Genomic DNA, 17,513 nt, shown 5'->3' with positions numbered 1-17,513 from the left:
CATCGAGTAACATCGAACACTTTTCGTAGATCAGCTATATGATCGTCAGCCTTAATACTTTTGACGACCATATCATTGACATAATCTTCAATTACATTCCCAATCATATCACTGAAGACCTTATTCACCATTCTCTGATAAGTCACTTCAGCATTTTTCAAGCCGAACAGCATAGCTGTGTAGCAGTACGTCTCGGAGTCAATTATGAAAGATGTTTTCTCTTGGTCCGACTCGGCCATAAAGATCTGATGATACCCAGAGAAGGCATCCAGAAAACTTAGTCATTCATAACCTAATGTGGCATCCACCAAATGATCTATCCTAGGTAGAGGATATGAGTCTTTGGGACATACTTTTTCAAACCAATGTAATCTACGTACATGTGCCATTTCCTCGATTTTTTCACGAGGAAAACATTTGCCAACCATTCTGGATACTGCACTTTCCTAACAAACCCTGCATGCCAACATCATAACGGTGGTGATCCCCTTGCTTGTATACTATCCACGTAGCACCTTTTTGAAGATTGTTGATAGCCTCTCACACACCCAACCCCACGGCTGATTGGAAACTTCAGAATTTGGAGATAAGTAGAAAGAATTGCATCGGCAACATTTAGTAACGGTCGGCCATATATTGCATTGTAATCCATGGGAGTTTTAACAACAAGAAAGTTTACCAGGATCACTAAGCTTGCTAGATAAGTACCCAATGTCACTAGAAATTCTATAGTGCCTTCTGGTATAATAGTGGCTCCTCCGAATCCTTGGAGTGAGTGGATACAGTTTTCAATTTTTTAGGAGAAACTTTCAATCCCACAAATGCTTCCCAAGTGAGGACATTTTTCGCACTACCACCATCGACCAATACCCTTTTTACGTCAAAATCTGCTATGTCATTGACAATCAAATTAAATCTTTTTCATTCAAAGGGATATTTTGGTAAAACCTGTCCTTTTCCTAGATTGAGCAAACCCAACAGTGCGAGCATAGCCCTACCTAGCCAAATTTGAGTTTTCGCTTGCTGCAATCCCTACAGTTATCACATTTATTACTCCGGCCCTAGGTGGTGGTCAATCATCAACTTTATGTTTGCCTCGATCATTCTTCACATACTTAATCAGAAGCCCCCGTTTCAGCAGGCGCTCAATCTCTTCCTTCAAGTAGATACATCCCTCCATGTCATGCCCATGATCCTTGTAGAGGTGATAGTACCTGCTCTTGTCTTTCTTGTTAGCGGAGACCGCAATGGGCTTCAGACAGTCGAGCTCTTTCATCTCCCGAATTTTCATCAATTCCTTAGCCCGTGGAGCATTTAGAGGGGTGAAGGCTTTTACCTCTTATCGTCTTTGTTTGACTGACCGATCTTGCGCACACCATCTACTGACATGCTTGTTCTTTGACTTATTCTTATCAATAGATTTTCTCTCCTCATGATTTCCACTTGTGACTTTCTAGCTCTCGTCATTCCCGAAGGTTTCTCGTAACCTTCTCTGCTTCTTCAGCGTCTACATATTTGTCTCCCTTTTCAACAGTTCATGCATTGACTCCGAGGGATTTCTCAAGAGTGACATCTTAAAGGCTCGATTCCACATCCCATTCATCAATGTAGTGACTACCATCGAAATATAGAGATCTTTTATGCCTAATGTTACTCGACTAAACCTAGTCAAATAATCTTGCAAGGGCTCATCTTTATCTTGGACAACCTGCATTAGTCCTATAGTGGTCATTCACTTTCTCTTCCTGCTCATGAAATATGATACAAAGCTTTTGGAGACCTAATCAAATGTTCTAATAGATCACGACGCCAAAGTGGCTACCCAATCTCTTCTGTCCTTCCTCCTTGACAACTCGTCATCAATCTTCTAGGACATTATTTCCTTTGTCCTATGCTCCGTGTATGCCATAGGACGCGTGACCTGCAGATGTCTGACTTCATGGACCCTTGGTAGGCAATCGTTTCCTGAATGACTGGTAGAACAACTTTGCGGTTCGTTTGGGATGGTTGCCCACTTGTGTCTTGTGGCAGTGCTTCTGGTAGATTGTGGGAGGGATTGGCTATTCTCAGTATCTGACTTTGCAAGAGAGTTATCATAGTGGCTAATTATGCTTCCAGAAAGCTAAATTGGCTCTGTGTCACATATTGAGGTTGCAGCTATGGATCTTGACCTCTAGCGACAGACTCTGACTTCACAGTATTAGCAACCACACACGTATCGCTCCTAGTTCATTTTCTTGACATAGCTTTTATGCTCGATGAAAGATTTCCACGGACGACGCCAATAAAATACTGATGCAACTCCGTGTCTTCTTGAGAGGAAAAAAGTTGTCTATTGTCCTCCGATGATCCTGCAAAAAAGAAGTTGGGGCTTCCTCCCCAGTTTGACCTCCAGCATGAAAATCAATAATCATTTTTAGATAAAGGATTTCAAAGAATAGCAACAATGACAAAGGAGAATATTTTTTTCTGGAAAAGAAAGATCCTTTTTACCTGACATGCCTATGGGGGTATTTATAAACATCTAACATCACGTAACCGCCAAGCAGTTGCCATCCACGTGTCTTCATAAGTCTGGCATCATGTAATCGCCGGGCAGTTGCCATCCACGTGTCATCATGAGACCTACCCACTCCTCAGACAGTCTTTCCATTTGTTCAGCAGTTACCCTCTAGCCACTACTCGAATAGCGGGTTTAATGATAACCGTTAGATTAGTTATTGACCAGTTACAGTGAAGTTCAGCTAATCTGGACAATGGTGGTTAGTCCAAGTGTGGCGGGAGTTAGATTAGCATAACAACAAGCACTCTGATATGACGAGTATCACTTGTCATGTTAAAAGCTGTCTGTGCCCTATGAGAATGCGAAGGTAGCGTCGATTGAGTTAGCACAACGACAATTGTCAATCATGATAGGCGCTTCCCAACATAGCGGGGATCGTCCGACATAGTTTTAGTTATCTTCTCTCTACTAGTCGTTCCAGTTTATTATTTGAACCCCATAGTATCAAAATCAAATTGTTCTATTTTTACTAATTAATAAATATAGCCCTTGTTTGAGCCTCATTTTAAGTGAAAGAATGCATTTTTAAATGGTGATTGATGGAGAATGTGCATTTAAAAATTAAGAAAAAGTTTTAGGTTTGCGTGTAATATTATTTTATTGAAAAATGCGTGGTTGAAGATGAATTTGTAAAAGAATGGAGCTCAAATAAGGGCATAATAAATTAAAATGTTATATAACAATTTTCAAAATTTCAAATCAAACATGCTCTATAGTTTTCTAATTTAAGAAAGAATTAAAAAAAAAAAAAACAAATGTATTTTTAGCAATCTTAACACAGACCATCAAAATTGAAGACTGAAAATGAACTTTGAATTCAAAACTAAAAACTGAAATATAAACCAAAAGGGCCCTTAATGATTTCCAAATCGAAAAGTTAATGTTTAGATAAGAGAGATAAAAGCTTATAAAAAACATAGATTGGGGTTAAAGGTTAAGCAACCAAGCAATCTTATGTGTTATGCACATGGTAATCTATAGCTAAATATATAATTTATTAGTTTTTTTGTTCGGGGAAATAAGACCCACTACCCTCAAAAATTAAAATATTAAATTAGTATCTTTAAAAATAATTAGAACTAAATTTTTTCTTATTAATTTTGCCAAAAATCTTGGAAGGTCACAAAATTTATTTTATCAGTTTTTTGAGATATTGTGACTTTGAAATTTTGTCACTTTTTTGAGTTTTTAAAACTTTTTAAGGTTTTTGTCACTTTTCGATAATAGTATTTCTTTTTATGAAAAATTATATGATATTTTTTAACAATAATATATCTTAATTTCTTCAAAAAAGAGAAATACACTTTGAACTTCATAAAATTATTACCAAATTTACCTCATGTGTATAAGGATATACCGATTGTTTAATTAATGGAATAGCATATCACTGACAACAATGACAACTTAATATCTTTTTAACGGTATCAAAACTTAGTTTCTTAAAAAAAGTAACATGATATGTATGTTTTTAACAAATAAAAAAAAATTTAAAACTTACGTTCTAACAAAATTTATTGTATGTGCATTCCATTGGGACAACAATTTCAATAATTTTGTCACTTTATATTCGTTATCTTCTTCAAATTTACCTCCACAACAATTGAAGACGTTAATTTTATTCATATCTGCAAAAAAAAAAAAATACAAATAAAATAGTGAGACTTTTCCAAAAATAAAAAATAAGTGACAAAGTATGTTATTTTTAAATTCCATCATGTATTATCAAATTAATTGGTCATAGATTATTTCGAGGTCACAAATCAAAAAATTATATGTGACAGTTTATTTAATTGATCACAGATGAAAAAATTATATGTCACAATTTATCTATCGATCACATATTTTCGGATTTGTTGGTCACAATTATCAAATTTTAAGGTCACATGTAATCAAATAGTTGGTCACATTACATACCACCTCCACCTCACCTGCAAAACTGTTGCCACGCATTTTCGATTTGAAAAACTACCACAAATACCATCAACACCACCACCATCGTCCACCGCCACCAACAACATCAACACCTCACCTACAAAACTGGTCGTTGCTACTAAGACCAACACCATCAACATCGTCCACCGCTACCAACACCATCAATATCTCTGCATGGCACACCTTGGGTAGAGATCCTCACAACAGCAATGTTCTTGGGAACCTCTTGCAGACGATGCCGCTCAGGTCGTCGTCGTGCCTCTTGCAGACGGTGCCGCTCTCTTGCAACGGTGTCGATCTTTTTACAACGGCGCCGGTGATGGTGAGTGGTGAGAGAAGAGAGATGGATCTTAATCTAGGGTTTAGAATAAAATTGGGATGAACTGAAATAGGGTTGAATTATTTTATATTAATTAAATTAATACTTGAATTCTGAATAAAAAAACTTTCCTACACGAGTGTTGTATTCTGATCTTTAAATGCCTGAAATCTTGTAATTTTCCTCGGTTCAAACAGGTATTAATCCTAAATATTAAACAATGAAATATAAAAGATATTGATCTTTAGCCATCACACATCGACTTTTATGAAAAAAAAAATGCAATTATAGAAGCCATATACAAGGTGGGACAAAAGGTGTATGGCATAAACATGAGTTTGTAAGGGAAGTTGAAATTTACTCGTTTAGCCCACCTTAGCTGTTTGAGAAAAAAATTACTTTCTTCACACAATAAAATTGAAAAAACCTTTAAACTTATACAGGGTTGCTCAGGTCCCACTTCCAAATGGTGGCCCTCTGGTAGCACCATCCCTTGTTCCTTAGCCACCAATCTTTCAAAATTCATCAATTGAAATTCTTGAACTTAGTAGTAGTCCCCATGCTACCTCTAGAGGTAGACATACAACAAATAATTGATACAATGATGGCTTGCAAAACTAAAGATGCATTGACGAGGGTTAGACATCCCCTTGGCCATTTAAGAATTTTGTTGACTTGTTGAGGCTCATGGCGTATCAAATGCAATCATGTGCCAATATTTACCTTAATCAATTGACTTTACAAATTTTTAAAACAAAAAAGAGACATTTCTTTAGCATTGGCATCATCTTACATACCATCTCTGCAAAGCTTATCCATCATTTATGAGCAAAAAACTTTTGCACACACCAAATTTGTATTAGCTATTAACACATTAAGGTTGATTTACAATTATCATTTCATCGAGTTCACCGTGTAAAAGAAGTAGATTTATTAAGTTGTACAAGTTCCAAGTCAAAATACTCAACTAATAGAAGCATGACTCTAATAGTGGTATATTTAACAACTGGAGATGTATTTTGTTGACCTTGATTTTTGTACCTCTAATGTGGCCAACAAATCCCAAGGCCTTCCATATCCTCGTAAGCCTGCTCTTGCACGTAAGGACAAATGGGTAATCACGTGCGGCCTTTTCCGATGGTGGTAGAGTTGGCCACGTGCACTCCGACGATCAAGTCAAAGGAAGTGATATGTATTTGGTTGTGAAAGGTGCTTCAGATATGAGCCTCCTTTGTAAAAAAAGGTTTGGCTTTGAAGAAAATAGTAATAATAAGGAGAGTTAAGTTATAGGTTGAGAGTATAAATTTGTATTACCCTTGGAATAACACATTGTGAGCTTTTATAGTAGAAGATGGGTACTGACTGTAGGATTAAAGTATATGTGGCCTCATCCATGCGGCTAAGACCTATTGCCAAATCAATAAATCATAGGCATTTAATGCTAATACCATTTTACTGTCCAAAAGTCTAACACAAAACTTAGACTTGAGCCATTTGGCTGAATAACATGACGGTAGCAATGAATTATCACACCAACCACTTACTAAGAATTGCATAAAAGATCTCCTGTTAGGCCCTTTGCGACCTTGTCCTGTCCATCAGGGTTTAGTTCTCCATATGTGGTCGACTTCAGAAATGGGTTCGAGTCTCCATAGAAGTTTGACCTCTTCTCAGGGGTTCAACCAAACTGTCTCTTAGGCCCAAGTTCGCTTGTGAAGTAATTGCCACATATGAATTTTTGGAATCCTCACTAGAACAAGCGTAACAATAGTTCTCGAAGTGCATATATAGATATCCATATAATGCTTGGATTTTTAAGTTGAAATCTAGATGTTATTGATTTGTTCTTTATTATATTTGAAGCGCCTTGCATTTTGCAAAGAAATAGCATACTATATCTAATCCCGAAGTCCATGTATAGATATTCATACAATACGTCAACTTTTAAGTTGAAATCTTAATGCGTTGACTTATAGTATCATGTGTGGGTAGGAATTCATAACACTATGAAAACTTGTTTGAAGGCGATGCTCTTACTAACATGATGAGCCTGTTGATATAGTTGTCATTAAAAAATTCCTACTTTCAAATGATGCTCTTACTAACATGATGAGCAAATTATGAATTTCAAATAGCTTTTCGATTGGGCCGGATGCACTATTGATCATAAAAAGCACTTGCGAAAATTGTCACTTTCTAGGCTCTGCACCCATGTCTTGGTCTAGCAAAAAACAAAATTTCGTTGTACTTTCTACCATCGAGGTGGAATACATCTCAACCACAAGTTGTTCTGCACAAGTACTTTGGATGAAACAAACCCTTTGTGATTATAACAAGTCTTACGATCACGTGCCTATTATGTGTGATAACACCAGTGCCATCAACTTATCTAAAATCCCATTTTGCATTCTCGAACTAAGCACATTGACATTTGACACCATTTTCTTAAAGATCATGTACAAAAGGGTGACATCGTGTTAGAATTCATAAATACCGAAAACCAATCGGCCGATATTTTTACCAAACCTCTAGCGCACAATCGATTTTCCCAAATTCGAAGACAATTATGAATTATTGATGAAAATGATGTGCTTGATTAATATAAGTCATTAAAAGGGCGAATTCAAACGACTTGAGGCCTGTCCGGATAAGGATATACCGATAGTTCGATTTGATAAAGACTTTGTATTCTGTCAATCTGAATGTCTGAATTAGTGAAACCTGAGTTTTTAAAATCACGTAACTGGCTTCTTCCCGTTCCATTTTCTTCTATTCTCTTCCCTAAATCTATTTGAAATCAACCATACTTGCTATCAAATAATCTCTTATATATTAAAATAAAAAAAACCCACAAGTTTAGATCATTCAAAAACTTAAACTTCTCACAATATCTTCCCTAGTTCTCCTTTTAATCTTCCACATCAAATTTTCTAAATGTCAGGATCTTAACATGGTAAACGGACTGGAAAACGTATGAAGCAAACCGTTAGGCGTCTTCCTCTACCCTCCTCCGACGAAGACATGGATTTAGAACCTAAGGTACAGTAAACCCTTTTGAAAAATCCCCAATTCTAATAGGTAAAAATATTGATTTTGTTAATTTTACCATTGAAGCTCACGTGATTCATATAAAGGAATTTTTTTAAAATACGTGTTAGGTTTCGATTGTCATCGAAAAACATGGTTATAAATCATCGTTCGGATAACATTTCATGTTTACTTAAAAATAAACGTATTATCATCAACAAAACCCTCATTCGTGACATTTTAGACCTTGAGTCATGTGAAACACAAATTTTTTTTTACAAAGCACATCCCACTTTTGAAGGGTATGATCCTACCGAGGCTTGTCGTCAAGTCATCGAAAAAGATTTTGAAAATATCACAAAAATTAGAGCAAATCAATTAACTTTTCCATGCAAAGTCTTACATAACATCATTGCACATGTCATTTTACCTAGAAAGAGTCATCGCAATGAAGTAAGTTCGTTCAATCTTTTTATTCTCGACTCCTTTCTTGTCGATAGGAAATTGGATTTTCCCACTATTGCATTAGGTCTTATGAAGGTAGTTCATTCATCACATCATGTTAAAGCTTTACCATACGGGATGCTTTTCACAAATTTTTTTAAACATTTTGATGTTTCCTTGCATGGTAAGACCTTTATCAAACTTTGACCCATCGACACCATAAACATTCAAACACTTAAACGAATGAAAATCACAAAAGAACATGGTCAGTGACTTAGTGGATAACACATACTAAAGGATTCAACCCTACCTCCAGTCCTTCTACCCTTCCTTTAGAAAAAGCTAGAGATGAGACCAAGGACAAGTCTGAAGCCCCAGCTCCAACATATGACATTCTCGGCTCCTATTCTCCTCGTTCTTCAAGAGGCCATTTAACATTCGCCGAAGAGCAGTATAATCGTCTTCACAGGAGCATCGATTCTCTGAACTCATCCGTCGACAACCTAGGTAGCCTCAGATTCAGGCACAGCAGACCTCTATCTAAAACCAATAGGCTGAGGTGTAGGTACGACAGAATGCAATTTTTGCCAACTTCTATGCTCACTTCCTCGTCATTGCCAATGCCTTAGTTTATTTTTAAAGTGTTGTATTTCCATTTGTCATATGTTTTTGCAATATAACTATTACTATTAAAATTTCAAGTTATTTCCATGCATGGTATATTCATGTTGAATCGACGTCGGCTATAACCCCTAGCCTTCCAAGCTAACGATGCGGGTTCGATTCACACTACCCGCTTATATCCTTTTTCTACATATTCGATTCGAATTATATTCTAGAATATACTCTAATTAGGATTAGTGAATCATTGAATATACAATTCCAAAAAATTTCTCACATACAATCCGATTTTTTTTTCAAACAATAGGTAGAAAAGTCAAAATACGAAAAAATCGGAATGAACAGCGTCCATTGTCTAATGGATAGGACAGAGGTCTTCTATATATATATATATATGCAAGAATCAAAATTTGTGTTCCTTGTCTCATTAATTTGTTCAATGGTTGTATTGCAGATCATGTTTTTTATCATAATCAAAAAGGAGGAAATTATCGACCAAAATGGTTGACTTCTCGTTTTGATTATCACAAATAAATTGCGTTTATTTCTAACAAATTGAATTTAAATGTTGATAGTTATTATTGCAAAATCGACAAAAAATGAAGACATGAAAATCGAGATCAAGAAATGTGCACATTGACAAATGAAATTGGCGCTTGGAGATCAACATGGAAACAAAATTGGCGATTAACGAACGTAGAGATGGAAATCAAGCTTTCACGTCAAAAATCACCTTGGAGAAAAGATTAATCATCAAACTTCAAGACACTAGATGTAGATGCTTTGAATTTATATGTAAAGGTAAAACACTTCAATTTTTAGCACCAACTATAGCTCAAAAGAATTTTTATGCATGAGAAAAAATTCACTTTACAAAAGATATTAGCATAAAAATTAAATTTTAAAAAGGGTAAGTAATTCGAGTCAACTGTAAAATATTTACAAAAATACTTATCTTCACAAAATAAGTGAAAAAGTCCTTCAAGAACCTACATTGATCAAATTCATCATGAAAGAAAAACATCTGGGGGCATTTCTACCCATCCGGACGTCCGGATGCCCGACGGTCATTTTTTTACCATTTTGCCTCTGACTCAAACGGCTAGTTTTTTTTAACTGTCCGACCCTATCCAGACGTCCGGATGGGTAGAAGTTTTTGTCTGTTTGAGTACTATAAACATCACTTATCTTCCACATTTGCAACAACCTTCTTTGAGCATTTAAGTGGGGCTTTTATTGATCTCAACTACTTTGTTTTCATTCTTTAGAAGATCAAAATATTTATTTCTTGAAAGCTTTTTGAGTGATTAAATTTGTGAAAATATTTTATCTCATTAAAATTTTTCTACAACTAACTTACGCTATAATCATTACTATTTATTAAAATGTTAGCCAACTTCTCTCTTGATACTTAATTTTGATCATATCATTTACTAAGAGAGAAGCTTTTACTTGTAATATTTTTTTCTTGTTTGATTTTGGGTCGCGTTGAAATCACAAAAATTTCAACGTTGTAATCGACGCTCCTTGGTTGTAATTCACCGGAAGAGTTGTAAGGGTTGGATTGCACTATAAGTCAATCAATAATAGTGAAAAAAGTCTTGCTCGTGACGAAGAGCTTAGTAACGAGAAACATGGATCGTTGATTGGATCGAACCTCTATAATTATATTGATTGCGCATTCTCTTCCCTTTCACTTATTTACTTTCCTATTTGTGCTATCTTACCTGTGCAATTAATTTATTTTTTATTTGTTTAAGCTTGTGATTATTTACGAAAAAGTTTTAAATAATCAATTCACCCCCTCTTAGTTAGCTATTCTTGGGCTTTCATAAGTTATGCCCAATATTCATAGGAACAAAAGACTACTAGAAAAATATTTTGGAGGCAAGTCTATTGTTACTCCTGCATAGTTGGAGATTACATTTGATGGATACTCTCTAATTGATTACGCCCAAAAAATAATGCGGTGATTGTAGTATAGTTTTGAGGTGTCGATTTCACAGGGGAATGGAAAGTTTCACAAAGGATCAAACAAACTAGGGTTTTCGTGATTTTATGTGAGGATGATTTAGCAATTGGAATAAAGGATTAATAATCGATGTATGAAATAATGAAGCGCCATATTCTCTCGATTAGATGGGTTTAATCAATGTCAATTTTGTATGAGAATACTAAATAAAAGGTTTTCACCCCAACACATTCAAGCCCTTATTTAATTTCTTTAGTAATTCCAAATCTAGGTTTCTTTCACAAGATAATTCCACAATGATTTATTGAAATTAGATCCCAAATCAATTATATACATTAAGCATTTAATGGTAAAGAATTACACCAATAAATTGTTTGAAATTGAAAATCAATTAACATTTCAATTATTCAATGAAGAAAACATGATAGAATTCATAAAAATCTAACGTGAATTAACCAAATTCCAAAACATATCCAATAGCATAAGAAATCCAGATTTAGAATTGTTCAACAATTAAAAACACCTTACACGGAATAAAAGACATTGAAATTCCCAAATCTAACCGTGTTCCTTCGTGCCTTCACCGATTAATTTAGTTTTCCATGGAATTCTCGTATCCTAGATGAGAGAAAAGAGATAGGAGATTGGGGGGCGTGTTCTGGTCGAATTAGGGCTTAAAATCGAGTGCCAAATTGTTTCCAAAGAGGTTGAACGGAATAAGGAAACTTGAAGATTCGGCCAAAAATTGTTCTGTGCGACTACTTTCAGTATTTTAGCCATAACTTTCTCTCCCGATGTCTGATTAAAGTAATTCAAAGTACATTGAAAAGTTAACATAAAGGGCTACAACTTTTCCAAATAGCTCTTTCCAAATTCGAACATTTATTTGGTCAAAAGTGGAACTCAATCTCTGGATGATAATTTAGAAAATCCTTATGCGGTCAGAATTTGATTTGTAAAAATATTATGGTCATATTTAAATTCTTTTGACTTCTATTTGAATTCAATGAACTCCTAACTTTCTCAAATCATCATTCCATCGTTTGTCTCATCTTTAGATTATTTTCAACTTGGTCCCTGAGATTTCACTTTCTTTCACTTTAGTCCTTTTTAGCTCTTTCCCTCTAAATTCTACCATATCCATCCATTTGCAACCTAAATCAAAATATAAGGGTACTTAGTGCGTTTGGGCGTCAATATATCATGCAAAGACAAGTATAAATGGATGAAAACATGACAAATTGTGCTATTATCACGAATGAAGTATAAATACTAGCTTGGATGATGGATACTCACTAATGGAGGGCAAATACTAGCTTGGATTGGTGCTTATCACAAAAACCCTTTTGAGATGCAAATACCCCAAGACATCCATCTATCTTTATTCCTTAGATGTAGTAGACGATGTCGATATTTTCAACAACTATAGACATGCCAAATACCAAATAAATGTAATAAATAAAACCACAATTTATATATATTATGGGCAAACTCGTTGCTTGCAACCTCAAGAATTTAAGATAGTTGAAAGATTTTCATATGTATGTTATAAACAAGAATAAAATATCGAATTTTTACACGAATTCGATGATCAATTGTTCATTGAATCTGAATCACAAACTCCAACTTTTGTGGATCACGAGCTTTTAGCTTTTAATTTTCAAAACATTATACTTCCAAATTTCAATTTTTCTACAGTATTCTCTAAAATCAAAACTACATCGATATGCGGCAGCTTCTTTTAATTAAATAAAAACTATTTCGAATTGGACAAATAAAAAAAAAGGAGGAAAAAATTTCTCTCTTTTTCTTTCTCTAAATTTTGGACACTGCAGAAGAATTATTATGTGTTATAGGATTCTTGGTTCCATCTAATCGCAATTTATAGAGATAAAAAGAGTACAATCCATGTATAATATTAATTCCAACTACAATCCAAACATGAGTACCAGTTGAAGTCCAAATAGAGGTTATAATTGAAGTCTAAATTTAATTAGTCCATAATTTATTTAATTACAAGTATAGTCCTAAAACTTCAACTACAATTATAATTAACTTTATGACTTTCATAAAAATTATTTTAAGTCGAAAAATTTTGCAATATTACAATTAAGCCCCAACACTTTATAAAGCTGCCACATAAACCTAATTGGACATGTATTATTCAAACTCTAATAATTAGACAATGGCTAGTTGACTATATACTATTCAATCTAATTATTAGAGTTTGAATAGACATTGTCTAGTTGACTATATACTATTCAATTTAATTATTAATTTTTCTTTTTCTCTAAAAGCAAACAACAGCAAACTCAAAATATATAAGATTACAAAAGTCAATAAATTTGTAATGCTTTTCTCTAACCTGTCGTATAAGTATTTTATTCTTGTCTGAAATTCGATTATTTGATACGAATACAAATGATCATTTCACCCCTCTAATTATTCTTCTCAAAATATTAAATACAGTTTTCTTCAACAGTTATGTAAACCAATCATAGATGTAAAAGTTTTGTTCTTTGAACACTAAACTCGAATTTTAATTGTTCAATGAAAAATACTTAAATAATCTATCCATTCTTAGGACGACGGTTCCCGACATGAATTCATATTCTCTACTTCGCTCATTCTCAAGCTCCCACTCAAATTGTGCTAGTATTATCTTTAACTATTGCTACTATAAAAATATAAATTGCAAACTCTAATAGTATATCAGTCATAGTTTTCAATATAAGGTGTCAATCTTTATACATTAGTTGTAAACAAATTATTATAATCAAAATATAAGATGTCACAATGCACTTCTCGATGCATGCACCCAACTTATATTGTCGCAAATTAGACACTCTAGTTCATATGTTCAATATCAAATAAATGAAATAAATAAAATTATAATTTATTTATTAAGTGTTTTTACTAACAAAATATGCTATATGGATGCACAACCAAACAAAAAATGGTTTGATAAAAAAGTAATTTTCAAATAATTCGTGCCAAACAAAAGTTTAGAAAGTTGATTTCTTTTACCCATGGTGAAATGGATGTAGTTGGCTTCGAAATATCGAATGTAGTGATCTACCGCATTGTGCTAGTGATTTTCTTTTGATTCAGAAGACATCAAATAATCGAATGACGTTTAGATAGTCACTCCAAAATTGGTTATATACAAATAAACTAGAGCTTAGATTAACAGTGAATTTTTTTTTTTATTATTATTATTATTATTTTAACAATGAAAGTGTTACGTAGAAAATCGCTAAGCTCCATTGATGTCTTGATCTACAAAATTGCGTTAAGGTTTTGGTGAGAGAGTGCGTTTTGTGGCACAAAGAAGATGGATGTTATTTACTGCTTCTGAATTGAAGTTTATGAAATGAGTTCATAACTTTCCACAAAAGCTTAATTATGGGCGGTCTGACATAACTTTTATTTTTGCTTCCTATAAAAAAGTTTTTAAAAGAAGTTATCTTAATTTTTGTTTGAAAACTAATTTTTTGAAAAGTTTTCTACTTCCGATGTACTTTTACAAGGAGTCACATTGATTCAGTTTTTTGTAAAAACTCTTCTAATTAGGAAAAATGTACTTTCATAAAATTAGTTAAAAGAATTCAAAAGTAGCTTTTGAATTTCAAAAACTCATTTGGACTTTTTATAAGTAATGCCATACGGGCCTATGATTATATAAAGGATAATTGGCACAAAGCGTCCCTACCTTTAGAAGTTATTGTGGAAAACGTTCTACCTTTCATTTTTTTGGCATTTTTGCCCTTATTTGAACCTTTCGTTGCGCTGAAAGTCCTTTTCACTGTTTTGCAACGGAAAATGACAATTATACCCTCTTATTAAAACAAAAAACTAAAAAAATAATGAAGAAAAATTCAAAACAAATTGCAACCCTACCCCTAAACTTTTAAAAAAGCGCAAATGAGTCCCCAATATTTAAAATATTGAAAATAACAAAAAAAAACACTTTCTCTTCTCTTCCTCCCCCCTCCACTGCCACATTTCAAGCCAAAAAATTCAGGCCAACCACCCTCCAAACCACCGGATCTCCATACCATCGGAAATCTCTCACTCCCCTCTACACATACGACCCATGAATTCCCAACAATTCACCGTTCTGATAATTTCCAAGTCGAATAGTTGTCTTTCAAACTATTTTTTTAAGTCCAATTCTATAGCTCCAAAAATTTGAGATGATTCAGGAGTTGGGTTCTTCGAATTAGAATATGTCAGCAATAACTCCAAAATCGATAAGTTGTGGAGTCGCCATTAATGGCCAAATGAGTTTTGCCGAAGTTATAGGCCTAATTCTACAATGATTAATCAACAAAATTGCCTTGGTTCTGGATTCGGCCTGGAAAATCGACAAGTTTTTGGTGGTCTTCAAGAAATCAAGGCTGGAATTTTGAATCCGGGCTCTCTAGAATCCATTGATTGATTGTTATAAGCAACCACAGCAAAACAGAACATCAGTTGATTGGCTAAGATTTCCATGCTTTTCTCTGATTTCAAAGACTTATGGAATCCAAATTCAAGCGCCCTCATCAAATCAGACGGCACATCTGCATCCACTATAAAACATTACACCAACAAAACAGTATCATGAGCTTCGGCTGATGAATATGTCATTCAATCCAGTTTTTCAAGTGCTAATAATAAGCCTAATCCTAACAAGAGAAGTAGATCAGAAAGTCAACTGATCAAACCAAATGGATTACAGTACCAAAATCTTGATTTTCATTAGTTGAATCGTTCGTCTAATCCTCAGAAATCCAAGAAGCCCAGATCAGATTATCATTCAAATTCATCAAACATAAACTTCCAACTGCCTATCTCATCTGCATCCTCCATGGATGAATCCAATTCAGAAGCTATCGTGCAAATGAAAGAGATAATTTATCGAGCTACGACCTTCAAGCCAGTGAATTGTTCTGAATTAATTTGGGGACTCAATTCTTTTTTATAAGTCTAGGGGTAGGGTTGCAATTTATTCTGAATTTTTCTTTTTTTTGTTTTAATAAGAGGGTATAATTGTCATTTTTCGTTCCAAAACAATGAAAAGGACCTTTAGCGCAACGAAAGGTTCAAATAAGGCCAAAAAGGCCAAAAAATGAAAGGTATGAACATTTTTAATAATAACCTCGAAAGATATGGACGTTTTGCGCCTACCCATTATATAAACCTACCGCCAATACTTGAATTTTGGGCATTTAATAGTGTCCCCACCTTCATGTTAGATGATCCCGATTGCACAATAACGTGAACAATTCTGCAAATAGATGGAGACTTTTCAAATGTCAATATGAATATATTTCAATAAACTATGAATAGTGTCAATTTTAATATATTTTATTCGTGAAAACTACTTGTAGCTAGGGATGTCAAACGGGTAGAGCGGCTTAGCCACTCGACTCATTAAAATTCAGCTTGTGGAGTCGAGTAGGGGGCTTAATCCCATGAACTGTGCTTGCTTGGCTCTTCGAGCCCGCAAGCAACTTGTGGGCATCGTGCCCATGAGCCAAAGTTCACGAGAGCTTGTGGACTACTAAATAGAATGTGCAAATTTATTAAAAAAAAAATTTTAATTTAAAAAAACACGAGCTCGGGAGCGGCTTAGCTTGGCCCGAGAGCTCGTGGCTCGTGAGCCGAGCCGAGCCCATTGCCATCCTTACTTGTAGCAAGAGGTGCACGTTGTTGAATTTATCAAATTCAATTAAATCCTTGTTTGTTTTGATGATGATGTGAATCTATAAAATATGATTGAAAATGATTTACCCCCGGAGCATAGTTCAGTGGTGCAAAGGATAGGAGTGAGGTTATCTCACGCCTTGTTGACACCGCAGTGTGGGGGTTCGATTCTTGAGATATGAAATTGGACTCTTTGTAGGTACAGTGTACAGGCAATTCTTGTTCCCTGACCTGATGAGGTACATCCCGCGATTTACCTCCCTCACAAAGCTCTAGGGGCGGGGCGATGGGGTCCTCAAAATTGGAGTTCAACCTTTGATTGAAAATGATTTATAAAATAAATTTTAAAAAGAAGGAGCTTGCAATGATGATGATGATAATGATATTAATAATATTCATCATCATCTATAAAATATGATTGAGAATGATTTAAAAAACAAAATTTAAAACGAAGGAGCCACTGACGTAAAGAAATTCTCCTAATTGCAAGACTGGACACGAGGGCGGCCACCTGCTCCAGTTGTCCGACATCACTTCTGACGTCTGTCTTGGATACCTTCTTTTGATCCATACGCTTCCTGGTGTACTTGCCAAGAATTTTATCCCCTAAGGTGTGTTTGGCAACCTTTAAAATTTTAAATTTCTTTGTTACTGTACGATTTTCTATCACGTATTGACATAATAAAATATTTTACAGACAAATCAATAAAATTTCTTTACTTTTAACTACACATTCTCTAACAAATACTGTTCAAAACTCTTTAATTTACCTAATAATGGATTTCAAACAGGGCAAAAGATCATGAATACAGTAATATTGAAGTGTCCCAATAATTTTATCATTTAAAGATTGCACCTACCAGCACAAGAATCTGACATTATTAATATTATTATTATTATTATTATAACTGATCTTTTTTTTTTTTTTGGGCAGGGGGGGGGGA

This window comes from Olea europaea, chromosome 10 (genome assembly GCF_002742605.1).
Source record: "Olea europaea var. sylvestris chromosome 10, O_europaea_v1, whole genome shotgun sequence".
Lineage (NCBI taxonomy): Eukaryota > Viridiplantae > Streptophyta > Magnoliopsida > Lamiales > Oleaceae > Olea > Olea europaea.
Note: the sequence above shows the minus strand (reverse complement) of the source record.